General features: G+C 33.7%; 1 long non-coding RNA gene and 1 pseudogene across 1 annotated transcript; one reads left to right on the top strand and one right to left on the bottom strand.

Annotated features, from left to right (window-relative positions):
* The first annotated feature begins 1,236 nt into the window (after positions 1-1,236).
* Positions 1,237-4,937, top strand: LOC121215311 (uncharacterized). Its single transcript, XR_005911075.1, has 3 exons — positions 1,237-2,659; positions 2,886-3,007; positions 4,675-4,937. It is a non-coding gene; the product is annotated as an uncharacterized lncRNA (long non-coding RNA).
* A 2,261-nt stretch (positions 4,938-7,198) lies between these two features.
* Positions 7,199-8,372, bottom strand: LOC107950010 (zinc finger protein STOP1 homolog; annotated as a pseudogene).
* Positions 8,373-9,544: the final 1,172 nt, after the last annotated feature.

Genomic DNA, 9,544 nt, shown 5'->3' with positions numbered 1-9,544 from the left:
ATTAAATCATTACACCATCATATTTCCTGTTTTGGATGAGAGCCAATCCATCAAGAATACTTCACAATTCAACATCAACGACTGAGCATTCGCTTAAATATCTGTTATATCCCATAATTCACTCTCCACTTCCATTTCATATGACTCCTCCCGCTACAACATTCTTAGAAACAATCTGAACTGCCCCATCAGTGCAAAGACTGATCTGACTTTCTGATACATAGGCTACTGAAATTTATTCTTTCTGTCTAGATACATCCTTGTAACGACCTTAAATTCTCGAGTCAACATTCAATCGTTGACCTGGGTTGACGATGGATAAATTTATTTTGGGATTGGGCTTTGTTGGAATTAATTTGGGTGAATTTTAAACCTTTTTATAAGAAATTAAGGATCTTGAGAAGCTTGTGTGAAGTAAAGGGAAGATGGATGGCTAATATGGTGATTTTACCATTTTCGAATAAGTCTTCTCTCAATTAATAGGAAAAGATGGTTTGGCAGATTGAGGTATGGAATAAAGTAGATTTGTCCCTATTTTTCCTATAGTATAATTACATTTTTCTTTCTTTCTATATTTCTTTATTTTTTTCTTTTTTTCTCTATCTATTTTCCTTAGCAAGCCGTGTAGAGAGAGAGAGATTTGAGTGAGTTCTCACCATTTTTCATCTTCCAAATCTCAAAGAAGGTAAGGTCTTGATCTAGCTTTTTTTTTAAAGTTCCATGGAAAAAATCCATGTTCTTCAAGGATGAAGGTGGAGGTTATTGGGTGTTTGGGGGGTTTGAGTTTGAGGAAGTCTCTACCCTTCTTATCATATTTTATTTATTTATTTAAAGCATGTATTTTTGTATCCTATCTACTCTTATTTTTTTATGGGAAAGCTTGTGTGTTACATGATTATTAGTTAAAAAGGGTGGTGAGTCTTCTAAAGTTAAGGGTAAAGGCAAAGTGATGGAGACCTAGGCAAAAAAATTTGTTGGTGTACTTCCATCAATGTGGTACCCTCTAACTCTCCTATGCTTCTTGATAAGTCATAAATATGATGCTTGTCTGATAATGCATGCATGTTATATGTCTTTGGGTGGAAATCATGTTTGGATGATTTAAAATGAAGCTAAAAACTTAGTTGTGAAATCTGTCAGAAACAAATTATTACATGAATAGTAAGTTTGAAAAATCTTCATAAATTCTATAAAAATAATTAAAAAGTGATCTATACATCATTGTAATCATGAGTCAGTCTAGTTTCGTTTAGAATAAATAGAGATTGATTTTGATATGTATTTTAAAAGTTATAATATTTTTAGTGTTGAAAGGTCATAAAAATCTAGCAGCAGAATTCTTATAAAACAGATTTAGCAGTAACTTTCAAAAATCACCAAAACTATCACAACTTTTCATTCGTAGACTAATGGTTAGTCAGAGCGAGTCATTTAAATTCTCGAGGATATGCTTCGTTGTTGTATCATTAAGTTTGAGGGAGGTTGGGAGGAGCACCTTCACTTGGTCGAGTTCGCATACAACAACAGTTATCAATCTAACATTCAGACGGCTCCTTTTGAGGCATTATATAGTCGTAAGTACAGAACTCCATTGTGTTGGACAGAACTTAATGAGAGGAAGATTGTTGGTCCGGAGTTGATCATGGAGACTAAGGATAAGGTTCGGATGATCCAAGATAATCTGAGAGTAGTTTCCAATCGTCAGAAGTCATATTCAGATTTGAAGCGCAAAGAGATAGAGTTTGCAGTGGGCGACAAGGTCTTCCTTAAGGTTTCACCTTGGGAGAAAGTTTTACGCTACAGAGGTAAAGGGAAATAAAATTTTACGCTTCGGAGGTAAAGGGAAATTGAGTCCCAGGTTCATTGGGCCTTATGAAGTTCTAGAAAGAGTTGCACCACTGGCATATCAGTTAGCCGTACCTCTAAAATTGGAGTGTATTCATAATGTGCTCCACGTTTCCATGCTTAGGAGGTACCGTTCTGATCCTGCCCATATCTTACCACTTGAGTAGATTGATGTGAGTCCAGACTTGTCATATGAAGAAGAGCCGATTCAGATTTTGGCCCGAGATATTAAAGAACTTAGGAACAAGAATATCCCTTTAGTGAATGTCTTGTGGAGGAATCACAAAGCTGAGGAGGCGACATGAGAGCCAGAGGAGTCCATAAAATTATAGTATCAGCACATTTTTTATTCAAGTAAATTTTGAGGACGAAATTTCTTTTAAGGAGGGGAGAGTTGTAACGACCCCAAATTCTCGAGTCAACATTTAAGTGTTGACCTAGGTTGGCAATTGATAAATTTATTTTGGGATTGGGTTTTGTTGGAATCAATTTGGGTGAATTTTGGACCTTTTTATAAGAAATTAAGGATGTTGGGAAACTTGTGTGAAGTAGGGGGAAGATGGATGGCTAATATGGTGATTTTACCATTTTTGAATAAAATTCTTCTCCCAATTAATGGGAAAAGATGGTTTGGCAGATTGAGGTATAGGATAAAGCGAATTTGTCCCTATTTTTCCTATATTATAATCATTTTTTTCTTTCTACATTTCTTCATTTTTTTTCTTTTCTCCATCTATTTTCCTTAGAAGTCGTGTACAGGGAGAGAGATTTGAATGAGTTCTCACCATTTTTCATCCTCTAAATCTCAAAGAAGGTAAAGGTCTTGATCTAGCTTTTTTTTTTAAAGTTCCATGGAAAACAAAATCTATGTTCTTCAAGGATGAAAGTGGAGGTTATTGGGTGTTTGAGAGGGTTTGAGTTTGAGGAAGTCTCTACTCATCTTCTCATATTTTATTTATTTACTTATTTAAAGCATGTATTTTTGTATCCTGCCTACTCTTATTTTTTGTGGGAAATCTTGTGTGTTACATGGTTATTAGTTAAAGAGGGTTGTGAATCTTCTAAAGCTAAGGGTAAAGACAAAGTGGTGAAGAGGTAGGCAAGAAACTTTGTTGGTGTTCTTCCATCAAGGTGGTACCCTCTAACTCTCCTATGCTTTTTGGTAAGTCATAAATATGATGCTTGTGTGATAATACATGCATGTTATATGTCTTTGGATGGAAATCATGTTTGGATAATTTAAAATGAAGCTAAAAACTTAATTGTGAAATCTACCAGAAACAAATTATTACTTGAATAGTAAGTTTGAAAATTTTTCATAAATTTTGTAAAAATAATTAAGAAGTGATATATACATCGTTGTAACCGTGAGTCAGTCTAGTTTCGTTTAGAACAAATGGAGATCGATTTCGTTTTGTATTTTAAAATATATGAATTTTTGAGTGTTGAAAGGTCATAAAAATCTGGCAGTAGAATTCTTATAAAACCGATTTAGCAGTGACTTTCAAAAATCACAAGAAAATTCACAAGATAAAATAGGAAGTGGGCCTTATATCTTATAACTGTACAAAAGTCTAGTTTCGTTTAAAATAGGAAGTGAGCCTTAGAGTTATATATTAAGAGTTATTAATTTTTGAATGAGAAAATGTCAAAATGTTAAGGTAGCAGACTATCACATCTCATTAGTTAATATTTTAGCTGAAATGATAAGCAAGTTGAAATGAGTATGAGAATCAGATGTCATGGTTGTATTTTGTGATTATTTGTTTGATGCTTTGTTTGCGCTCAGACTTTGGGTTCTAACCTAACTAGCGGCCATGAGTGGCACTCAGGATAACCCTACGGACACTCAGGATTATTTGAATAGTGTCCATGAGTGGCGCGAGACTATCTGGATACCCGATTTTTTGAGCAATATGTGCAATCTAACAAGTTTGACAAGTTTGATATGCAAGTGATTTGGTTATGTAGATTTAATGACTCATGATTTAATTATTCGATACTCATGTCATGTTTCTATGTATACATTTGATTTGCATGCTTATATTTATGAATTGCTTGAAGTATGGTAGATATTTCATGTACCACTAGACCTGTTCATGGGTCGGGCCACCCGGCTTGGCCCGAAGTCCCGCCCGAAATGTGGGAGAGTTTGGGCAAAAATATAGGCCCGAAAAATAGGTTTGGACAAAAAATAAAACTCGTTTAAAAAATAGGTCTGGTCTCGAGTAAGGCATTTTTGGCCCGGGCCAGGCCTAAAATCGCTAAAGGACAAAGAAAGCTGTTTTATTTTTGTTTTTTAATATTATTTTCTTATTTTTTCTTCCTATTTTGCTATCATTTTACTATTATGTTGCTACTATTTTGTTGTTATTGTTTGGATATTGTATAAAACTTATTTTATTGTCAATTTTGTTATTTTTTTTAAAAACATTTGTTAATTTTGTTATTATTTTAGAAGCATTTGCTTGTTAAGTTGCATCTATCTTAGTGTTATTTAAGTATACATATTTTTTAAAATTTATTTTCAATTTGTTTGGAAATATTTATTTTGATGTTTTTAGTATTTTTGATGTATTATATATTTTTAAAATTATATAAAAATAATATAAAAATTAATATGGGCGGGCCAGGTTGGGCCCGGGTTTTAACATTTTTATCCGGGTTAGACTTGGGCAAAATTTTAGGCCAATTTTCAGGCTAGTCCCAGGCTTAGCAAACGAGCCTAAATTTTTGGTTGAGCCCGACCCGAACCTGGCTCAGCCCATGCACCCCTCTATGTACCACTAAGACTGTAAAGCTTAGCCATTGAATTGTCTTCATGTTCAGATTTGTAGACTTTTGTTTGTATCCGAGGAACATCATCGACGAGAGACTTCTAGCATCACGTATTCAGAGTACAGTACCTTATCTATTAGTGGGCATTGTTTTCCTAAGGCCTTAATTGTATTTTTTTTTGTAGGTCTGTAACTCATTTATCATTTTTGTTATTTTGACTATTTTGATATACGATGAAATTGGAGCTCCACATATTTTGTATAACTACTTTTATTACTATTTTCAGTATAACTAAGTATGACATTTTTTCTTATATAAAATGTATTTCAATGTTTTAAATTATTTAAAAATTTTATTGGGTTGCTACGATGATTTAATGTAGCACCTTAATATTTGAGTACTCCGTATTCAGGATTAGGGTGTTACAGTCGTCCCTATAAAAAGAAATAAATTGTTTTACCCATATATATGATTTCTTAACAATCTCACTTATATTTTAGGAGTCTTATTTTTTCAAATTCGTCAAGTTAATAAACTAAATAAACATAAACAATTTACCTAACCGATAATTGATTTAACACGACTCTCCAAATTAGACTTTAACGTTACCCTGCAAAGAAGCGCGCCCACTGATGATGCATGAACATACGGCTAATTGGAGATAAAATAATTATAACATTAAGAAGATGACGTATAATAAATTACTGTTTTAATATGATAATTCACGTGTTTGGAGACCGATTAAAGGAAAGGTTTATTCAACATTCAAAATGCTTATTTTTATGTCAACCCCGCACGTGTACTTAGTTTAAGTGTTTACCACTTTTGATTTTATACTTAATTCAATCACAATCATGTTCAATTAAGGAAAATATTGTTTTTACATGCTATCTGTATAGAGATTAGAGCATAACATAAAATATATTACATGATAATATTTGTAATATATTTAAGCATAACATAAAATTATAATATGTAAGAGCTTTAGTGGATTATTGAATTGATTTTCACATAAAATTTATTGTATTATGAATCTCATGTGATAGTCTGATGGTTAATATCAGTATTCACCGTATTAGGTACTACTTGAATTTGAATTGTGTTAATCTCATTTATCATTCAAGTTTTATTTTATTATTGCAATTAAAAAAAATCAATTTATTTTTACATTTTCATGATTGCCTTAACCCATCAGTGGTCTATACCTAGACACTCACAATATGATTTATTTTTACATCGTATATACCTAGACACTCAAAAGGAAAAAAAATAAAATAAAAGATTAATTCAATATGTCTTCAGAAATCTCTTCCTCCCAACAATAATCAAAATCTTTAGCAGCATGATCGTGTATTTGATCATCACCTTGATTGACTTGGACGAGTGTCTCATTTTCTTCGCCAAAGATGACTTCCTTCGGAGGAACCTCCGATCTTGCATTCTCCACCAGCATCATCTTCCGAACGACGGGTTGGGGAGCTGGTGCCGATGATTCGGGTGCCTTGTTCCACAACCCTAGCCTATTCCTCTTCATTCTCTTCGGCAAGTAAATGCGGAGGAGGGCATTGCGAATCATCATCGTCTTCCCACTTTTCGATATCCAAACCCCATTCATTATAATCAACACCTGCCATTGCTAAAGCTTCAATTGACACCGACATGATTAATTCATCAACTTCTGCTATGTCTATGAGTTTTTTTCCCTCTAATTTCACAACCGAAACTGCTATTTATATCCCAGCAAAATTGAGTTCGACAAATAATTTTCTTGCTTGAATTTGAGTTCACGGATGCAGCATACAAATCAATGGAAGTTTTCTCTTCTGATGAACTTTGAAGGTTGAAAAATGAATAACTGAGAACATACAAGAAATGACATTACATTCCCGTGAATCATTTGATTGACCAAACTATGTGTTTCAATTCACAACTATCTTCGCTGACGGATATTGCTTTCATGGTGATGTTGCAGATATGATTTAAGCTATGATGCAACCTTACATCTTTACTTCGCTGACTTGTATGAAGCAAACCAAATATTTTGGGCTCAACACTTTCCGTCCGGTGTACAGTAGCATCTACTTATTCAAATATTAGAGTCAAACTTTACCTATAATAATTTAATTTTCTCTTGAAATTTTAGATATTATGAAGATGCAGTGGATATACATCTATAATAACATCTAAATTACCTATAACAACATTTAATATCTAGATTATATTTGAATTTTGAATGCTTAAAATTTTTTAATTAAAAAAATTATAATATATTAATAATATTATTAATTAATGAGATTTAAATAGAATGTTGAATAAAATTTACTAATATCTTAATTAAAATTTATTATTTTTATTTAAAATAAATCTCAAATTTATACATGAATTTTGATTTAATGTGCAATTGTATAAATGAATTTTAATTTGATGCAATTATACACGTGAAACTCTAATTATGGTTCAAATTTATTCTTAAAACTTTAATTTTGATTTAATAATGTACATTTAAAAAAATAAATACGTCAATTTATTTTTATAATGGATAAATATAATTAATTATATGTGCAATATATGAACATAAAATGATATTATATCAATAATTTTATTAATAATTTACAAAAAAAAATTTAAATAAATCAAAAATTTATCTATAATCGTATTACAAAGAACTATTAAAGTTATGATGCTTCCAACAGATCTCGCATGAAAACCGTCATCTTCTTCCTCCTCCACTGCCACTGCCGGCATGTGCCCTTCGAACAAAGACAAGCGTCTAAAGAGCTTGTCTTTCCTGCAAAAACTATTCCCACAACTACACTTCCATTTCTTACTCTCTTCCCCGCCGCTGCTGCCGGCACAGTGCTTCAAATGGCTCTTCAAATCAGCCAAGACCGAAATTTTCTTCTTATGGCACTTATTGCAGCCGTACCTTTTCGGACAATGGCTTCTCTTGAAATGGTTCCTCACACAAATAACCGATTTAAACGGCCTAAACTTGTCGTGTTTCTTGCTCCTATTACAGCCACCGTACGGGCACGAAAACCGGGTTTTTCGACCCGATTTCTTGACTTCCGATCCGTTTTCTGGTTTCTTTGCTAATGCCTCTGGAGTTTTGTATTGATTCCCGAGAGCCCTCATATGCATCCGTAAATTGGCGTCACGTTTGAACCCTTTCCCGCAAATTTCGCAGAAATGTAAATGTTCCGACAGCAACTCCACCGCGTTTAACTCGATTATCTCCGACTATCCTTCATCGTCATCCTCGAGATCGGGTTTCGTTTTTGGAGTCGGGTCCGGTATCGGATTCGGGTATTGGGATTTTGGGGCGGAAGAGAGGAGGGCGGCGCCTTTGACGATAACTTGATGGACGGCGAAGGCGATTTCGGAGGACACAAGATCCATATGATCTTCGGAGATCCAAGTGTTGGCGTCGAGCGATTGAGATAAGAACTGATGCTAGGTATCCATTCTTTATTTCACCGTTGAAAGGTTTGAAAGTGGAAAACTTGGACCGGCATAACCAATCGGATGTTGTCGCCGATTGCATATTTCAGCGGTATACGAAACGGTTCTCCGAAACTTGACACTTCTTTTGCGGAAAAGTGAGCTTGAAAAGAGATTTTAAGAAAAGGATTAAAGAGCAATTAATTGAATTGCTTTTGTCCTTTTTGAAATATATCTGACTCTCACAAATTGAAAACACTTGAATACGTGTGCTATGTTGACACGTGCGGACTTCAGATTAATCTTAGACTGTGGCTATAGGCTGACAGTAACTATTTCAGTGACATCATAATATGGAAGAGATGATGTTATGATGTGGATCTTAAATTTTCAAAATTTTATAATTTCATCTTGGGATGAACGAGAGAATTTCATAAACTTAAATAAAACCTGAAAATGATGTATTAATGGGGCAAATTATCAAAAAAAAAGTCTTATTTTTTTTTAAAATTTATTGAAATGGGCTCGGTATTTTATTATTTATCGGAATGGGCCATTTTCTTTGAAATCGCGTCCACGTCAACGCGATGTCAGGGGACGTGTCAGAACATCGTGTCCACGTCAGCGCGCTTTGCATACGTGGACACAAATCGCGCCTACGAGGACGCGATTTGCTGACATGGATGAATAGTTTATGTTTTTTAGCTTGGAAAACTTTGAAATGCCATAACTTTTGGCTCGGTTGTCCGATTGAGACGATTTTTTTGATTTCGAATAACTTTTTGAGATCTACGCGCTGAAAAACAACCGAAGGCGGTTTGCTACAGTTTTCGTCTAAAAAGATCCTTTTTTGCCCCTAAATTTCGATTTTTTTAGTTTAAAATTGAATTTTGAAACATTCAAATCATTATTTTCCGTATTTATTTGAAGTAAACATTGGATTTTTTTTACAAAATTGTTGTATTATTTTTTTTGATTTGACACGTGTATGGAATAGGTCCAATAAATCGTTAGAACGTAAGTAATATAATTAAGATAATAATAGTATTTCTATAATATGTCAATTAATTAATTTAGCTTAGTTGGTTAAGATACTTGCTCTTTTTCCTTAGTTCCTTGGTTTAAATCTTGTTGGTAACAATCTTAAATCTTTTTTGTACTTGTTGTTATTGATGTAATATTGAAGAGTTAATTGATTAAAAAATAAATACAAGTACAAAAAGATTCAAAATTTATTTTTTCAAAATACCAAAAAAGTCTTATATTTTTAAAATTTATCGAAATGAGCCCGGTATTTTATTTTTTTGACCGTTGGGTACTGTTCACGCGCGGACCAAAATCGCGTCCACGTCAGCGCGAGATGCTGACGTGGATTTCCTTCCACGTCAGCATCTTGCGCTGACGTGGACACGATTTCCTGACGCGTACCCTGACATCGCACTGACGTGGCGCGATTTTCCGAAAAAAGGACCATTCCGAT

Source organism: Gossypium hirsutum, chromosome D03, assembly GCF_007990345.1.
Source record: "Gossypium hirsutum isolate 1008001.06 chromosome D03, Gossypium_hirsutum_v2.1, whole genome shotgun sequence".
Lineage (NCBI taxonomy): Eukaryota > Viridiplantae > Streptophyta > Magnoliopsida > Malvales > Malvaceae > Gossypium > Gossypium hirsutum.
The sequence above is the reverse complement of the archived record's forward strand: the minus strand, read 5'-3'. Positions and strand labels throughout refer to the sequence as shown.